This window comes from Phyllopteryx taeniolatus, unplaced genomic scaffold (genome assembly GCF_024500385.1).
Source record: "Phyllopteryx taeniolatus isolate TA_2022b unplaced genomic scaffold, UOR_Ptae_1.2 contig_25, whole genome shotgun sequence".
NCBI lineage: Eukaryota > Metazoa > Chordata > Actinopteri > Syngnathiformes > Syngnathidae > Phyllopteryx > Phyllopteryx taeniolatus.
Genome location: NW_026903173.1, coordinates 711,226 through 729,461, shown reverse-complemented (window position 1 = coordinate 729,461; position 18,236 = coordinate 711,226). Strand labels below are relative to the sequence as shown.

At 43.6% G+C, this 18,236-nt stretch overlaps 1 protein-coding gene across 17 annotated transcripts in view; it reads left to right on the top strand.

Annotated features, from left to right (window-relative positions):
• The window catches only part of pdzd2 (PDZ domain containing 2), a 162,283-nt gene that overhangs the window by 87,670 nt on the left and 56,377 nt on the right, over positions 1-18,236 (top strand). The window lies entirely within an intron of this gene.

Below are 18,236 nucleotides of genomic sequence, written 5' to 3'. Positions count from 1 at the left end.
ACTCTAGTATAACAATAGACAGCCATTTTGGCAGTAAATACTTTGAGACATAAAAACACACTATGGAGAGTCACTCAGCCTCTAGCAATTTAATGGCAAGAGGGAAGAAGCTGTTGGAATGTCTGCTGGTTTTACTTTGCATTGTTCGATAGCGCCCACCTGAGGGAAGGAGCCAGAAGAGGTAGTGACCAGGATGTGGATGGTCCAAGAGGATTTTGCATTCTCTTGTCTTAGTTTTTCGATTTTTCCGGCAGTACTAGTTGTCTGTTACAGCTGGAGTTTGTCCTTTTTTTTGTGGCAGCACCAAACCAGACTGTGATGAATGAACACAGGACTGATTCGAGGACTGCTGTGTAGAACTGCCTCAACAGCTCCTGTGGCAGGCCGTGCTTCCTCAGAAGCCACAGGAAGTACATCCTCTAATGGGCCTTTTTGAGGATGGAGTTGATGTTGAACTCCCACTTCAGGTCCAGAGATATTGTAATTCCCAGGAACTTGAAGGTTTCGACGTTTGACACAAGGCAGTTGGACAGGGTGAGGGGCAGTTGTGGCGAAGGATGCCTCCTGAAGTCCACAATCATCTCTACAGTCTTGAGCGTGTTCAGCTCCAGGTTGTGTTGGCCGCACCACAGCTCCAGCCGCTCCACTTACTGTCGGGCCGATGACTGTGGTGTCGTCTGCAAACTTCAGGAGTTTGACAGTCGAGTGCGTTGCGTGCGTTACAAAGGGACAGTGAAAGGATAACTAAATAAAATTGGAAGAGAAAAAAACAAAAGACAGGACATGAGCTGTAATAAAGATGAAGAAAGTTAATCTGGCAAGTTAAAGTTAATGCCTAGTACAATGACATATTAGATTTGAGTGTTGTATGGGACGCCTCCCTGGTGAGGTGTTCCGGGCACGTCCCACCGGGAGGAGACCCCGGGGACGACCCAGGACACGCTGGTGAGACGACATCCTTCGGCTGGCCTGGGATCACCTCGGGATCCCCCCGGAAAAGATGGATGAAGTGGCTGGGGAGAGGGAAGTCTGGGCGTCCCTGCTAAAGCTACTGCCCCCGCGACCCGACCTCGGATAAGCGGTAGAAAATGGATGGATAGATGGATGTTGTATGGGGCAGTAGTGCTACACCCTGTGAAGGAAGGACAGGACAATATAAGACAGGACTGGATAGTGCAGGAGGGGAGGCATGCAGGACAGAGGTAGTGGACTCGGCTGTAGAACTGAAGTGTGGTGGGAGTGGCTATGTAAATTCTTAACATCTTTAGAAATAGAGTGCAAGTGAGGGGTTACCCAGGAAGTTTGCATAGTTATGAGTTATTTATCGCAATGAGTGAGTGGCGCCACACCAAGCAAATAAGTCCCAGAGTTGAATGTCTATGGACAAATGCAAGTGAATTGACACCGTCTCACATCCACAATAACCTTCAGGAGTGACCTATAATTGCTGCCCCTGCAATGCGGGGGCTGAGGACCCCACCCCAAGGGGCGGGCCCAGGAACCCACATGAGAACGGCCCAGTGGACGGGACTCCACCCACACCGAGGGACCCAGGGTGGTCCACCAGCCCCACCGGAGGAGGCTGGCAGGGCCCAAAGCCACTCCCCCAGAAAGAGGCATGGTTCCTGCAGGCCGGGCCCATCTGGCAGGACAACCACAGGGAGAGAGGACCGTCACAAACAGCCCCGCAGTACCACCCCCCGGGACATCCCCATCCCAGCCAGCACCCACTACCAACCCCATAGTGCGGGAGATTGGACCCACCCCCCTACGGTGATAACAGTGAAGAAGTGGACCAATGAAGCAAAGCTAGAACTTCAAAGCTGTTTAGACTGCACAGATTGGATTGTCTTTAAAAATTCAACTGGCAGCCTGGATGAAGATACGGCCACTGTTACATCCTATATCAGTTTCTGTGAAGAGGTGTGTGTACCAACAAAGTAATTTTGCACGTTCAATAACAACAAGCCGTGGTTCACTGCCAAACTTAAGCAACTTCGCCACGCTAAAGAGGACGCATATTGAAGTTGGGATAGTGCCCTGTATAATTGCACTAGAAACCAGCTGACGAAAGAAATTAACTTCGCAAAGACAAATTATGGAGTAAAGCAAGAAAAACAGCTAATGACTCTAAATCTAAATCTTCTCCCCTCTGTCCATTAACTTCTTAAACTGTTAACTTACAATTCCATTGTAACATGCTGCCAATTTTGTCTTGAGATTGAAGTCACATCTCTGTCGGGCCAATTATACATTATTCGTGCACTCACTCGCCACTCTGCACTCCTTGCATATCTGTTGTTGACCAATACTGGCCACTCATGTGCTTGAGAAGTATCTGCACCATTTGCACAATTGACATTGTTCCAGACTATTGCGCTATTAGTCATTTCAAACTGCTCTAAATTGTCAAACAAAAACAATAACCCTTTATTGCTCAGTGACTGTTTTTCTCAATGTCTTTATGTCTCAAAAGTGTTCGCTGTCAATTGACTGTCTGTTGTCGCACTGGAGCAGCTCCAACTACCGGAGACAAATTCCTTGTGTGTTTTTGACATAATTGGCAAATAAAGATGATTCTGATTCTGATCAGTCTACATTGTGAGAAAGATAAAAAGTAAATAAATAAATAAGAAAAAAGCGAAAACAAAACAACAGCAACATCAATAACAACAAAAAATACAGAAGGCAAAAGTTTACTATTTCATTTTCAATATAATATTGGGGGCGGCACGGTGGCCGACTGGTTAGAGCGTCAGCCTCACAGTTCTGAAGACCCGGCTTCAATCCCCGGCCCCGCCTGTGTGGAGTTTGCATGTTCTCCCCGTGCCAGCGTGGGTTTTCTCCGGGCACTCCGGTTTCCTCCCACATCCCAAAAACATGCATTAATTGGAGACTCTAAATTGCCCGTAGGCATGACTGTGAGTGCGAATGGTTGTTTGTTTGTATGTGCCCTGCGATTGGCTGGCAACCAGTTCAGGGTGGACCCCGCTTCCTGCCCGATGACAGCTGGGATAGGCGCCAGCACGCCCGCAACCCTCGTGAGGAGAAGCGGCTCAGAAAATGGATGGATGGATATAATATTGTTATTTTCTGATGGCTTTCTAACCAGGCAGAAGAATCAAAGCTCTACGTTCAGCATGTTCAAGAAGGGTGACCAGAATTGTGAATTATCTGTGGAATTACGTAATTGATTTTTTTGTTCTGCAGATACTTTTTCTCATGCAATATATTCTACGATGACATTTAACCAGTGATTATTATTGATAGATTATTTTTCCAGTTTAGTAAAATTATTTTCTTAGTTTTAGCTCACGCAACGAGTATTGATTGTGAATATTTCTTTGGGCGGTTGATTATGCTTAAGTCACCAAATATCAGAGATGGGTAGAGTAGACAAATATTGTAGTCAAGTAGGAGTACTGCTACTTTAGAATAATATGACTCAAGTCGAGTTAAAAATCCAAAAGTCCAAATAATTACTTAACAAATTAAGGCAAATTCAGCTCCAATAAATGGTCTTAGACTACTTTGTTTCCACTTGTTAAACAGCACAATAGACTCAAAAGTGTCATGAACGGAACAGAGGATAGGACCCAAAAATGCACGACTCCAAAACAAATGGACAGCTTCCAAAAAGAGAGGTTTAATAGACGGGCATAGGTCGGTACACAGGCAGGCAATCCAAGAAAGGCAACAGTATCCAAAAACATGAGGCAAAGAGGCAAGGTCGATAATCGGAACAGGGTCAAGAAACAAGGAATACTGGAACGTGACGACAAGGTACAACGAACTGGCAACGAGAGGGAATGAGACACAAGGTTAAATACAAGGGGTAATTAGGTTGAACGAGGCACAGGTGGTGAAGATGCTCACAGGAGCAGGTGTGTGTGAAACAGGGGGGAGGACAAAACCCGGAACACACACACATGACAGTACCCCCCCCCTTAACGGCCGGCCCCAGACGGCCCTGGAGCCCCTGGATGCGCAACGTGGAAGTCCCGAATGAGCGAATCATCCATGATAAACGCAGACGGTACATGAATGTTCCTCAGGCTCATAGCCCTCCCAGTCCACCAGATATTGAAACCCCCTCCGACAAGACGACAACAGCCGCTTCACAGAGAAGACAGGGCCCCCATCCACAAACCGGGGGGAGGAGGGGGCCTGGAAGGCGGGACCAGAGGGGACTCCCAGGCTGGCTTGAGTAGGCTGACGTGAAAAGCAGGGTGGACCCGCATCGAGCTTGGGAGCCTCAGCTTCACGGTGACAGGGTTGATGATCTTTGTGATGGGGAAGGGCCCAACGAACCTGGGAGCGAGCTTCTTGGACTCCACCCGGAGTGGAATATGTTTGGTCGAGAGCCAAACTCGCTTACCCACTTTGTAGTTCGGGGCCGGTGTCCTCCGACGGTCAGCAGCGGCTTTGTAGGACCGTCCCTGACGCAGCAGCATCTCGCGGGCTCGCTCCCAGGTCATCCTGCAGCGTCTCACCAAGGTTAATGTGGACTCTGGGGCTATGGCAGGAAACAGAGATGGTTGGTAACCATGCACAACGTGAAAAGGCGATAGCCAGTGCCTCCACTCCATCAAAAGCCACCTTGACTGCCAACAGTTCACGGTCACCAATGTCATAATTTTTCTCAGCTGGGGTCAGTTTTTTGGAGAGAAAAGCACAAGGATGTAATTTATCATCCTTGAGAGATTTCTGGGAGAGCACTGCTCCTATTCCGGCATCAGACGCATCGACTTCTACCACAAACTGCTGTTTGAGATCTGGCAAAGTAAGGATGGGAGCGGAGGTAAAGCTCGACTTAAGTTTTTGAAAATCTGCCTGACAAAGCGTGTTCCATACAAAAGGTTTGTGTGGCGAGGTAAGATCATGCAAAGGAGAGGCTATAGAACTAAAATTTCTGATGAATTTTCTGTAGAAGTTTCCGAACCCTAAGAACCTTTGTACATCTTTGCGTGACGTGGGAGTAGGCCAATTAATAACTGCATCAACTTTGCAAGGGTCCATCTTAACTTCACCTTGAGCCAGGACGAAACCCAGACAAAAAACGGACGCCTTGTGGAACTCACATTTCTCAGCCTTGACATATAGTTGATTCTGCAGTAACTGCTGCAAAATCATGAATGAATGAATGAATGAATGAGCGGACATGAATAATGTGAGTCACCTCATCCGGGGAGAATATCAAAATGTCATCTAAATAAAGATAAACATTCAACATGTCACGCAGGACATCATTGACAAGGTTCTGGAAAACAGCTGGAGCGTTAGTAAGCCCAAAAGGCATTACCAAATATTCATAATGTCCCGTTGGTGTGTTGAATGCTGTTTTCCATTCATCCCCCTCCCTTATCCTGACTAGATGATATGCATTTCTTAAGTCCAGTTTGGTGCATAATCTTGGCTCCCTCCAGGAACTCATAGGCGGTGGAGATGAGAGGAAGAGGGTACCTGTTTTTTACCGTGATCTCGTTGAGACCCCGGTAATCGATACAGGGTCGCAGGGTCTTGTCTTTCTTGTCCACAAAGAAAAATCCTGCTCCCGCAGGGGATGAAGATGGGCGAATGATCCCGGCTGCCAGTGATTCCTCCACGTACTCCTTCATGACCTTGTGTTCTGGCCCTGAAAGAGAGAACAACCTCCCTCGTGGGGGTGTGGTTCCAGGCAGCAAGTCAACAGCACAGTCATAAGGTCTGTGGGGTGGAAGGGATTTGGCCTTGGACTTGGAAAAAACGTCTTTAATATCCTGGTAACAGGTAGGCACTTGAGATAAATCAGGATCCCCAGATGGGGTCTGTGGATTGTACTTAGAAACATAGCCCTGAACATCACATGGCGGCTTGAAACAGTTCCGGGTGCAATTGCTCCCCATGACATAACCTGCCCAGAGGACCAGTCAATGTGGGGGTTATGTAATTTCAACCATGGGTTCCCTAAGATAAGGTCATGATTCATGGCGTCAAAAACATGAAAACTAATGCGTTCCGAGTGAGAATCAGGAAATGTCAATGTGAGTGTTTGGGTGCGGTGAGTGATCTTGCCCATAAAATTGCCGTCTGCAGCATAGGTGTTGCGGTGGCGTTTTATTTCAAAGGTTCTAAGGTGCATACGTCTAACGAGGATGGAGTTGAGTAAGTTTGCGTCAGAACCAGAGTCAATTAATACAGGTGTATGAATTTCTTGATCAGGAGAGCATAGTGTCACTTTAGGAAGAACCCGTGTAGGGTCTTCCTTAATGAAATTCAGACTCACCTCTCCCGTGCCCTTGCTACCGGCACCGGCAACTTTGACGTGACAGTTGCTCACGGAATGACCCAGTAGAAGCACCGCCCTTCCCTCAGCCGGCGTTGACGTTCCTCAGGGGAGAGACGGAACCTGCCCAGTTGCATGGGTTCATCCGTGGGGACGCTAGCCAGTGGGTTGAGACCGGAACCAGGGTATCTGCCTTGGTTTGGCTGGTCACCGAGGCTCGTCCTCCAAGTGCGCGGTGACGCAGCCCTCCGCCGATCTCCATCTAGCTCGCGATCCAACAGCCTCTTGTCGATCTTTACGGCGAGAGCGATGAGAGTGTCCAAGTCGGTCGGCAGGTCTAGCGGGACGAAATTATCCTTGACGGCGGGGGATAGTCCTTGAAAAAAGGCATCGAGTAGCGCCCGATTATTCCAATGACTCTCAGCTGCTAGAATGCGAAACTCAATCGCGTAATCTGACACTCTGCGCTTGCCTTGTTGTAAGGTGACAAGGGAGCGAGCTGCCTCACGATCTGGAGTGGAAAATTGAAAAATTTGCTCCATAGTCTTTACGAAAAAAGCCCATGAATGACACGCGGCGGAATTGCGGCTCCATTCAGCAGTAGCCCACGCCTCCGCACGACCAGTCAGGTGGGACATGACGAAAGCGATTTTTGCCCGCTCGGTGGGGAAGGCAGCTGCCTGCAGCTCGAAGTGGAGTTCGCACTGCGTGATGAACGGCTTAATGTTACCAGAATTTCCAGAGAACCTCTCCGGTCGAGAGAGCTGTGGGCAGACAGCAGCGGAGGTGGCAGGTGGCTGCATGGTGACTACTTCACATGGAAATGCCGTGGCGGTATTGTGTGTGGTGCCAACTGGTTCCTTCTCTTGAATAATTTTCATAAGAAGTTCAAACTGCGAGGCCACCTGTTTCATCATATTGTCCTGATGCCTTGACAGTCCCTCTAGATGAAGGTGGAGGGCAGCAATCTGCTCATCCTGCTTCCAGAGGCGTTGACCCTGCGCTTGAAGGGCTTTGCGCACCGGGTCTGAGTCTGCTGGGTCCATGTTATGGCCAGTTCGTTCTGTCATGAACGTAACAAAAATGCACGACTCCAAAACAAATGGACAGCTTCTAAAAAGAGAGGTTTAATAGACGGGCATAGGTCTGTCCACAGGCAGGCAATCCAAGAAAGGCAACAGTATCCAAAAACATGAGGCAAAGAGGCAAGGTCGATAATCGGAACAGGGTCAAGTCTTACTGTGAATCTGTGACGTGGAAACAAGGAATGCTGGAACGCGACGACAAGGTACAACGAACTGGCAACGAGAGGGAATGAGACAGGAGGTTAAATACAAGGGGTAATTAGGTTGAACGAGGCACAGGTGGTGAAGATGCTCACAGGAGCAAGTGTGTGTGAAACGGGGGAGGACAAAACCCGGAACACACACACATGACACAAAAGGCAGAGATTACAAAACAGGAACAAGCCTGCAGGTGTACAAAAGGTGTACACACCCCTGTTCAAATGCCAGGTTTTTGTGAATTTAGACCAAAATAAATCATTTTAAAACTTTTTCCACCATTAATGTGACAGAAATTACACAACTGAATTGATTTTTTAAAAATCTTTTTGGTAAAAAATAAACTGACATAATCTTGTTCAGGTCACCATTGCAATCGAGATGTTCATTCTCAACTGGTCTTTTAGTTGGTTAAATAAAGTTTGAATAAAATAATAATAATAGTAATCGAATAAATCTGGTTGCACAAGGCCGCACTCCCTCTTATAACTGACAGATGGCTGTGTTCAGGAATAACCAATCACATTCAAACTCAAATGGGAGTCCACAAAAGCCTGCAAGGCTGCCACCATTTCATTTTTTAAGTGCCGTAAAACCAGAGGTGGGTAGTGTAGCCAAATATTGTACTCAAGTAAGTGTACTGTTACTTTAGAATAATATGACTCAAGTAAAAGTAAAAAAGAGTCATCCAAATATTTACTTGAGTAAGAGTAAGAAAGTACTCAATGAAAAAACTATTAAAGTACAGAGTAACTTGTGAGTAACTTCTGATTTATTTTATTATTTTTTTTAAATCAGAGCATGAACATCAAATAAAATAAATAAATAATAACATCTGGGTGTCGACACACACCTGCCACCATTACAAACTTTAACTGCCCAAAAACCAACAACACATACATTGGGCCCTACAGAAACATTATGTGCTTGATTCGCTTAAATTACTTCATGAAGAAGCTGTTTGCTGAACAGACTTATTAATTGTGTGCGCATGAGGGATAGTGCTAATTTTGCTATATCCACTGCCAAAACAACAACGGAAACATCTGCAACTTACCGCAAGGTGTTTTCTCAAGTTAGACGTGAGCTGAAATATCTAGGTTTGGCCAGTCACAATTTAAGAGCATTTTATGCATAGGTTATTGAGTAAAGTGTGTTCTATGGAACACTTTATAGTGTTTTGCTGGAAATTAGTCTTTTTTTGTCATCCTAAACGTATTGTTACATATCTGCATCTAGTAATTACGGTCAGCAGACATAGAAAGGTATTCTTCCCTTTTCGTGATTGGTAAGTGCATTGATTTTGTACATGAGATTAATTTGTAAAAAAAAAAATGTTTTCCTTTGTGGGAGAAGCTTCACTATTTGCTTAACAAACTCCATGTCAGGATTCAGGTTGCAAGTTGGACCCTGATGCAGAGAGGACAGGGAGGTGAGTTTGTGAATAACGGTTTATTGCAGCTTGGAAGCGAACAAAGGAACTCCGAGAACTAAATGTGGGATTGGCAGGGTTCCAACGAGGACCGGTCTGGCAGGGTAGGAGTCCGTGTTGTCGGTGGGCCCCAAGAGGTGAGCACTGGTTTGCAGGGAGCAAGGGCAGATGGCAGAATGGGGACAAAGAACAATAATTAGGTAGAGGTAACTCACTAGGTCTTCAGGAAGCAAAAAAATAGGTAAGGTGGCTAAGCTACGAACTCGACGTAGAGCGTTGATAGTCTGGAGTTGGAGTCCCACGGCGTCTTAAGAGCAGTCAGGTGTAATTAGGATGAGAAGGTGCAGCTGCTAGACTCCAACACGTCAACCCTGCAAACCACTCATGACACACACACACGGGCTGGACTCAGGGTTCTGAAACAGCAGCCCTGACACTCCAGCACTTGAAGGGTGCTCTGAAGTGTTGGGATTCTCTTCTTCTTTTATTGCTGTTTTTAATTTATTGTATCGAAGGAAGTTTCCGGTTCTTATTTGAAATTCTTGGAACAATTCATCACGTGTCCAAAAAATATTATTGTTTAATACTTGTTGTAGGTGGTCAATTCAAAATTGTTCCCATGTGCCAAAAGAAAGGGATATGTTGTTAATTTCAAAATCTGAATTGTGCAAAATTGGGGAGAGCATACAGGGAGCTAATTGAGAATTCATAATTTGTTTGAGGTAAAGTTTTCATTTTTACTGTAGATATTCTTCCCAGGAGTGATATAGGTCAATTATTCTAGCATTTTAAATCAGCTGACATTTTTTACAGAAGTGGTGTGTCATTTAGACGGTTAGCGCTGTGAGTTTTGCCGAAATATTAATGCCTAAATACTTAATGGTTCCGGTAGGAATGGGGTTATCTGGAATTTGATCTGCAGGATTCCACGAGTTTGCTGTTAGTGGGAGTATAGTCAATTTTGTCCAATTGATAGAGTAATCTGATAATTGTGAAAATGTCTTTATCGAGATTGAAGACGGCTTGAAGAGATGATTTGGGATTTTGTAAATAAAGAAGAATGTCTTATAAATTGATTTTGTGTTCTGCCATTGGCGAGCAGATACTTTTAATACTAGCACTTTGACGTGTAGCGGTTGCTAGTGGTTCGATTAATATTGCAAATAGCATTGGTGAAAGTGGGCGGCACGGTGAACGACTGGTTAGCACATCCGCCTCACATTTCTGAGGACCCCGGGTTCAAATCCGGCCTCGCCTGTGTGGAGTTTGTATGTTCTCCACGTGCCTGGGTAGGTTAATAGAAGACTCTAAATTGTCCATAGGTATGAATGTGAGGGTGAATGGTTGTTTGTTTATATGTGCCCTGCGATTGGCTGGCAACCAGTTCAGGGTGTACCCCGCCTCCCACCCGAAGATAGCTGGGATCAGCTCCAGCAGCCCGTGACCCTAGTGAGAATAAGCGGTAAAGAAAATGGATGGATGGATGGTTTTCATACTTTCCAATGATGGGATGTGGTCAGTTTCCTGGATGGGGGCTTCCTAATCAATGAACACGGTGAAGGATAATCTTGTCGACTGTATCTTGCTGTATCTTGAGCTCAGTCATGAACTTTTTAATCTGTGCCTCGGGATCTTCCGGTGGGTTTTCTGGAATGCCCGAAAAAATTACATTGTCGCACATGCTTCGTGACTGAATGCCTGAATGATATATTATTGTACTCAAAGTTGGTGTATCTTAACTGATGTTGTATAAGTTCTGTTCTTTTTGTTATGATGTTGTCTAATTGATGTTTTGCCTTTTGGAGTTGGTTTCTGAGCATATTTGTTGAATTCATTGCATACTCTTCAGTGAGATGTTAAATTTTTCCCTCTTTCTAATTTTAGAGTATGATATGATTTGACCTCTCATTACAGATTTCCAGGTTTCCCAAAGCAGAGATAGGAATATGGTTTGGGAGTCATTGAATTTCAAGAAGTCGTCCCATTTTTACCTCACAAATTAATCAAAGTCTGGGTCTTTCAATAAAGACGAGTTAAACCGCCATGATGGTGGTGGTACCAGATTTGACTTTGAGGATAAAAATCTATTCTTGAGAAAGAACGGTGTACCAATGAAAAAATGTGCACTCTCTTTTTGCTATTTTTCGAATTTGAGCAGGCGGCACGGTGGACGACTGGTTAGCACATCTGCCTCACAGTTCTGAGGACTGGGGTTCAAATCACGGCCCCGCCTGTGTGGAGTTTGCATGTTCTCCCCGTGTCTGGGTGGGTTTTCTCCGGGCACTCCGGTTTCCTCCCACATCCCAAAAACATGTGTGGTAGGTTGATTGAAGAGTAAATTGCCCATAGGTGTGAATGTGAGTGAGAATGGTTGTTTGTTTCTATGTTCCCTGCGATTGGCTGGCGACCGGTTCAGGATGTACCCCGCCGCCCGCCCGAAGATAGTTGGGATAAGCTCCAACAGCCCGCGACCCTAGTGAGGATAAGCGGTAAAGAAAATGGAGGGATGGATGGATCCATAATCTTAAGTCTCTTTATGTGTGGTCGAATGCCATTGACATTCCATGATCCAAAAGTTAAGTGTGACATATAATGGGTGCATGTATATTAATTTTGAATGAATTGGGTACTATGTATTCTTTCTTGCTTTTAATTTTTGACATTTTGCAGCAAATTCTATGGTATTATGTTGATAGATGTTATTTGAAGCCAGTGATATATTTAAATACAGCAAACCCAGTTTATATTGAATGATAGCAAACAAAATGTAGAAAACAAACATTATTGCTGAGGGAACAATATGGTGTGGAGTGGTTTGTAGTGCACAGGGAGAGTATTGTGACGATTGTGTGTTTAGCGTGTGTGAGTGCAAGGAGAGCAGGGAAACAAACCGAAAGGGGTTAGGATACATGCTAGTGGGCATCGTCATCGATGAAAACCGTGGGGGGAAAAAAAACAAGGCGAAAAACCCTGCTAAACATGATGCGCGCGGGCTGGGATAGGAAGCAGTGACTCTCTGGTTGCAGGGTGTAGCCTTACCCTCTGCGCCACGCCACCCCAATCTGTGCTTTTGAGGTAATGAAGCGTTTGAGCATTTGTGGCACCCCCTATGGATTCCACGTGCTTTGGAAGGCATTCCAATACATGTGTTCTGAAAACATCCCCAATGGTTGAGAATGATTGGATGAATTGTCAGTTAGTTCTGGCTATAAGCCCTGACCCTGCAAGGATGTTTTGGCCAGTGCTTTAAGATGACTTTGCTCAAACTTTAAGAACGTGTGTGTCACTCCCTTAAAATTGCCTGCCAAGATTAGTAATGAAATTTTGAAAAAACTGGCTGGCAACCAACCACCCCTCCTTGAGCTGTCACCTTACGTGATGGAGGGGTTTATGTGTCCCAATGATTCTAGTAGCTAAGTTGTCTGGGGATTTATGCCCCTGTTAGGGTCACCCATGGCAAAAAGGTCCGAGGTGAGGGACCAGAAAAAGCATGGCTCCAAAAACCCCTATGATGTCTAAAAATACAGGAAAAAGTTTTCCCTTGCCCGGATGCAGGACACCAGGGCCCCCCTCTGGAGCAAGGCCTGGAGGTTTTTTTTTTTTATGGTAGTTGTTGATCTGTTTCTTTTCTTTCAATTAAAATCCAAGAAATTGCTTTATATTATTTTATCTCTACTTCCTTATAATCTAATATAACTACTACTTTGTATATACTGTACAGTAGTAATATACTAATGTTAATAATAATAATAATAGTAATACATATTAATGTAAACGCATATTTATTCCTATATACGCTAATACAGTCATACAAATACTATATTAGTAAGAGCAATATCTTGGATTTTAATCAAAAGAAAAGAAAAAAACTACCACAAACAAAACCAAAACGACCATAAAAACAAAGACCTCGACCTACAGTGGGTACGTAAAGTATTCAGACCCCCTTACATTTTGCACTCTTTTTTTTATATTGCAGCCATTTGCTAAAATCATTTAAGTAAATTGTTTTCGGAATTGTTGACATTTTTGCAGGTTTATTAAACAAGAAAAACTGAAATATCACACAGCCATAAGTATTTAGACCTTCTGCTCAGTATTTAGTAGAAGCACCCTTTTTGGGAATGATGCAACAAAAGTTTTTCACACCTGGATTTGGGGATCATCTGCCATTCCTCCTTGCAGATCCGCTCCAGTTGTATCAGGTTGGAAGGTGAACGTTGGTGGGAAGCCATTTTCAGGTCTTTCCAGAGATGCTCAATTGGGTTTAATTCAGGGCTCTGGCTGGGCCATTCAAAAACAGTCACTCAGTTGTTCTGAAGCCACTCCTTCGTTATTTTAGCTGTGTGCTTAGGGTCATTGTATTGTTGGAAGGTGGACTTTCGGCCCAGTCTGAGGTCCTGAGCACTCTGGAGAAGGTTTCCGTCCAGGCTATCCCTGTACTTGGCTACATTCATCTTTTCTTCGATTGCAACCAGTCTCCCTGTTCCTGCAGCTGAAAAACACCCCCACAGCATGATGCTGCCACCACCATGCTTCACTGTTGGGACTGTTTTTGACAGATGATGAGCAGTGCCTGGTTTTCTCCACAAATGCCACTTAGAATTAAGGCCAACAATTTCTATCTCGGTCTCATCAGACCAGAGAATCTTATTTCTCACCTTCTTGGAGTCCTTCAAGTGTTTTTTAGCAAACTCCATGCAGGCTTTCATGTCTCTTGCACTGAGGAGAGGCTTCCGTCGGGCCACTCTGCCATAAAGTGCCAACTGGTGGAGGGCTGCAGTCTCTCACCAAGGCTCTTCTCCCCCAATTACTCAGTTTGGCAGGACGGCAAGCTCTAGGAAGGGTTCTGATCATCCCAAACGTCTTCCATTTCAGGATTATGGAGGCCACTGTGCTCTTAGGAAACTTAAGTACAGCAGAAGCCAGATCTGTGCTTTGCCACAATTCTGTCTCTGAGCTCTTCAGGCAGTTCCTTTGACGTCATCATTCTCATTTGCTCTGACATGCACTGTGAGCTGTAAGGTCTTATATAGACAGGTGTGTGGCTTTCGCTTCAGTTTTTTTCACTTTCATTTTAGCTTGTTTTTTTTCGCTCACGTTTCTTTCTTTTTTTCACGTACGTTTCATTTTTTTCATTTACTTTGTTTCGCTTCCGTTTTTTCGCTTGCATTTGTTTTTTTCAATTAATTTTGGCACAAACCTCTCGAGTGGGTGGGCTTTATGAGGAATGCATCCTCATTGGCTAATACGTTTTGAGTGACAGCTCTGTGCCCCCGGATGTTGTTCTGTCTTTGGCGCCGTGGGGCGGGAATTTTTTTTCGACTCTACTGCGCATGCGTCCGGTTTGGGAGCAAGCCCATGTGCCCAGCACAGCGAGAGGACAAGAGTTCAACTACTGTATTTTGGCTCACTTCAGTTAAATGTAAGTAATGTATTTGTCATATATGTTGTCAATGCTTTACTAGGTAGAAGTAATGTTGTAATATTATGCTAGAAACATGTTAGAAGCGCACAGCCACAGTTCATCAACAATTTAGCAGCTATTAAACCGGCTCATCTATTGTAACGTGCTAACGTACCTAGCTGCCATATTCCTCTTTGACCACTGACCAGTATGGCTTAACATGGAGTTCATCAACACAATTATTATTGATTGCGGTCTTTCTCTAGTCTCGGGACTGACTCCGCCACCTGTCTGACCTCTCATACAGAAGAGCTACGATGCAGTCTCAGGTCGGTCAATGAATTGTATGTTGGCCCGCTACGTCATTTTATGTGGCCGGCCCACAAAAGCATATTATATGTGTCAACTGATGATTCTTGCTCAAATTTGCACCGAATTTTCAAATTCATATGTAATAAATAATAACATTGAGATATTACAAGCATTTTTACATTTATTTATTTTTTTACCAAATCCTTTTTAACAATAACTTGAACAATAATTGTAGAAACCTATACTTGACTTCTGATTACAAAACCAGTTATCCATCAATTGGCTTTGTTCATGTAATAATATGATGATAGCAGTAATCATTTTTATGTTTTCAGTCATAGCAGCTCTTTTAGGGAAACTGTAAATACAATGTGACCAGCCATAACATAATGAGTTATCACGATGCAATTTTATTTTTTGTTAGCTTAGATCCATTTTTGTTACTTTAAATACAAACATCTTGCATTATTCGGTCTGTCTGTCTATCTATCTAATCTAGCTATCTATCTATCGGTCCATCCATCCATCCTCCCTCCAATCTATCTCAGCTGTTGTTTCTTGACTCTCTCTGATCAAATTACACTCCGGAACAGAATAAGGAGTTGGGTATGTCGTTATGTGTAGACTTTAAGGTTACTTTGTACTGACTTGGCAATGTGTGTTTGTTCCTGCAGGACCAAGTGCGACAAGAAATCTTGCAGAGGATTCACGCACGATTCAGTCCCCTTCTCAGAAATGAAACCATTGATTTGGAGTACCTCCTCGATGTTGCTCAACAAGAGCTTTCATTGGCAACAGTGGCATCAAATCACCTGAGCATCCCACGAGAAGACCTTAACAGTCTACAGGAGTTAATCAACACCCTTAGTTTGAATGTTGTATCTGCTCCGGCTCCTGAAGCCTCCGTTAACGTGTCAAATACTGTAACTGTGAATTATGGGAATCGGGGACGGCCACGCCTGGAAACAATGATAATATTCATAGTCTCCTATTTTGCCAAAATAGTCTCCTATTTTGGCAATTTTGCAGAACCGAGTGTGTTCCTGCACCATTGTCCTTGGTTCATGTAGACACCAACCATAAGTTAATCAGGTGAGTGTTTCAATCTTCTGCTTACTCTGACATGCTCACTCATATTTTTCTTCTTTTTGTTCTTTGCCAACCACATCTGAAAATGTATATCATCTCCTGCTCAGATGTAATATTGTGATATTTGGTGGGATCAACGGTTTCTCAAGAAGGGTAGGTGAAAGATGGGTGTTGAAAAAAAGATACACTCAAAATTGTGATGACTTTATTTTTTTTCTACCCACCTTTTCACCCAATGTGACGGTAGTCAAATCCAGACGGACCTCTTTTTATTCGTCTTTGTTTTAACTTCATGAGAGTGAAATCTATCTACCCGTTCCTTTTACATTCTAGATCTTGATGCTGCCACCAACAACAAAGCCTCAACAGCATTCTCCTTCTTCATGGATGGTGTCCACAAACATGGATGGCCCTCAAGTACATCAACGGATCATTATTCTTTGTTGGATGGGCTTCATTATCGGTTAATCCCCTGGACCCCAGCACAAGGCACAATGACTGATTAAATTATTTTAGAGTGCGTGCTGACCAGGGAGTGGAACATGTTGACATCGCACGATGCATGTTCTCTGTACGAGGAACTGGACATGGCAGCTTCATTGCTGGCAAAAGTGTCCACAATCAAAGGTAAAATCCACCAAATTAAGTTACAGCACAATCTAACATGAACACGGATTATGTGTTAAATTTCTGTTTTGTTTTCTTTTACAAAACAATCTTTAATCTTGTACTCAGAATTGAGAGACTGTGGCGATGTTATGTGGTCAGCTGTCACTTGTAAGTACTACGATGTACTTCATACACTGGAAGAAAGGGGACTGTTAGACCTCTCGGACGAGATGCACCGCTATTGTGTGCATTACGTGTTTCTCCCACGGCTCAAGTTTGATGTGAAGTGCTTTGTGAGGAGCTAGAACAGGCATCCAACGAGAACTGAAGGAAACTGTTCTGCGGAACAGCTGTGATACATTGGAGTTCTCCAAACACTAGTGGCTGAACCAGATATAGAGGTACACTTGAATTCACTTAATAAGCACTTAGATCGTTATTTCTCAAAACGTAAGTAGTGTAGTAGGCCCAAGTGCTCAACTAAAATGAGGTAGGCTTTTACTGCTGACAGGTATAATTGATAATTGGGCTCTAACCCACAGTTTGAACATTAACACTGCATTCCAAGTAAGGGAAAAAAAAACATAAAACAAATAATGATTGAATTACATATATTGCGCAAAAGTTAAATAGAAATTGTACCGAAATAAATGTTTGGAAATAAACACTTCAGAAAGATCAAATGCCAATTTGTTGTTCTTCAAATGTAAATACATACAACTGAACTGTAGTAAAAAAAAATGCACTGCACTGAAAGGTGAAGCCAATAACATTATGCATACATTTTAAACACTTAATTTTGTGATTTTTGAATACCACTATAGGGAGCACACACACCACTGGTGATACTTGTACAACACCTGCTACATACACACATGCCAGGATTTTAACCAGAACCAGAAAAAAACACTTGACTACTGGTTTCTCTTTGGATCCCATGTTTTAAATTGGAGTTTAGTACTAATTACTTTTAAAGTTCTCCATGGCCTTCCTCCAGGCTACCCAATAGATCATTTACTACTCTATAAACCTACTCATACTTGGACGGCAGAGGACCCCTGGTATTTTTGGGGTTATTTTATTGGAATGTAAATTTTAACTTAAATGTTTAATTAAAATTTCATTGAATCAATAATACTTGATACAGCTTGAGATCGTTATGACTGAACCTTTACCCTATTATTTTATAAACCTTTAAATCAGGTGACAAGACTGCAACAGGGTTAGCAGTTTTAACGCATGTGACGTTTTCTTTTTTTGTTTTTCGGCCAGCTTCCAGTGCAATCTTCCTCAGTAGTCTTCTTCTGGTGTGAGCATTTCCAAACAGTCCACTATGTGTCCCCCCCAAAAATGGCCAAGTATGTTCACTCTTCATTGTTCTAAACTTACTGTCTTACAGTCGTTGGAGCCTTTTTCTCCAGCATAACAGCACTGATCCTGACCCTGATGATGGGGCGGTAGTGTCAGACATTCCTCGCCCCTGGTCCGACCATTGCGTTGATGTCCTTCAGGGATGAATAAATCCCATCACATAGACCTTGTGTGACCAGGAACCTGATATTCAAACACTAGATCTTCAGCAAACTTGTAAAATGTAGAATGTTAAAATTTCATATTTTGTATAAGGTATTTGTGTGCATGACTGCAAGTTTCAAGTGGTATCAACATTCAAGATTTAGTTTGGAGGTTATTTTTCCAAAGATGATTTGTTGTTCATTCAGTGCCTCTTTGATATGTTGTTGAAAAATATTTTAACTCTATATATTACCTTTTGCTCAACATTGACTGGATGCTGTGTATTTCCTTGTCTGACATCCTGTCCGGGTTGAATTGCATACG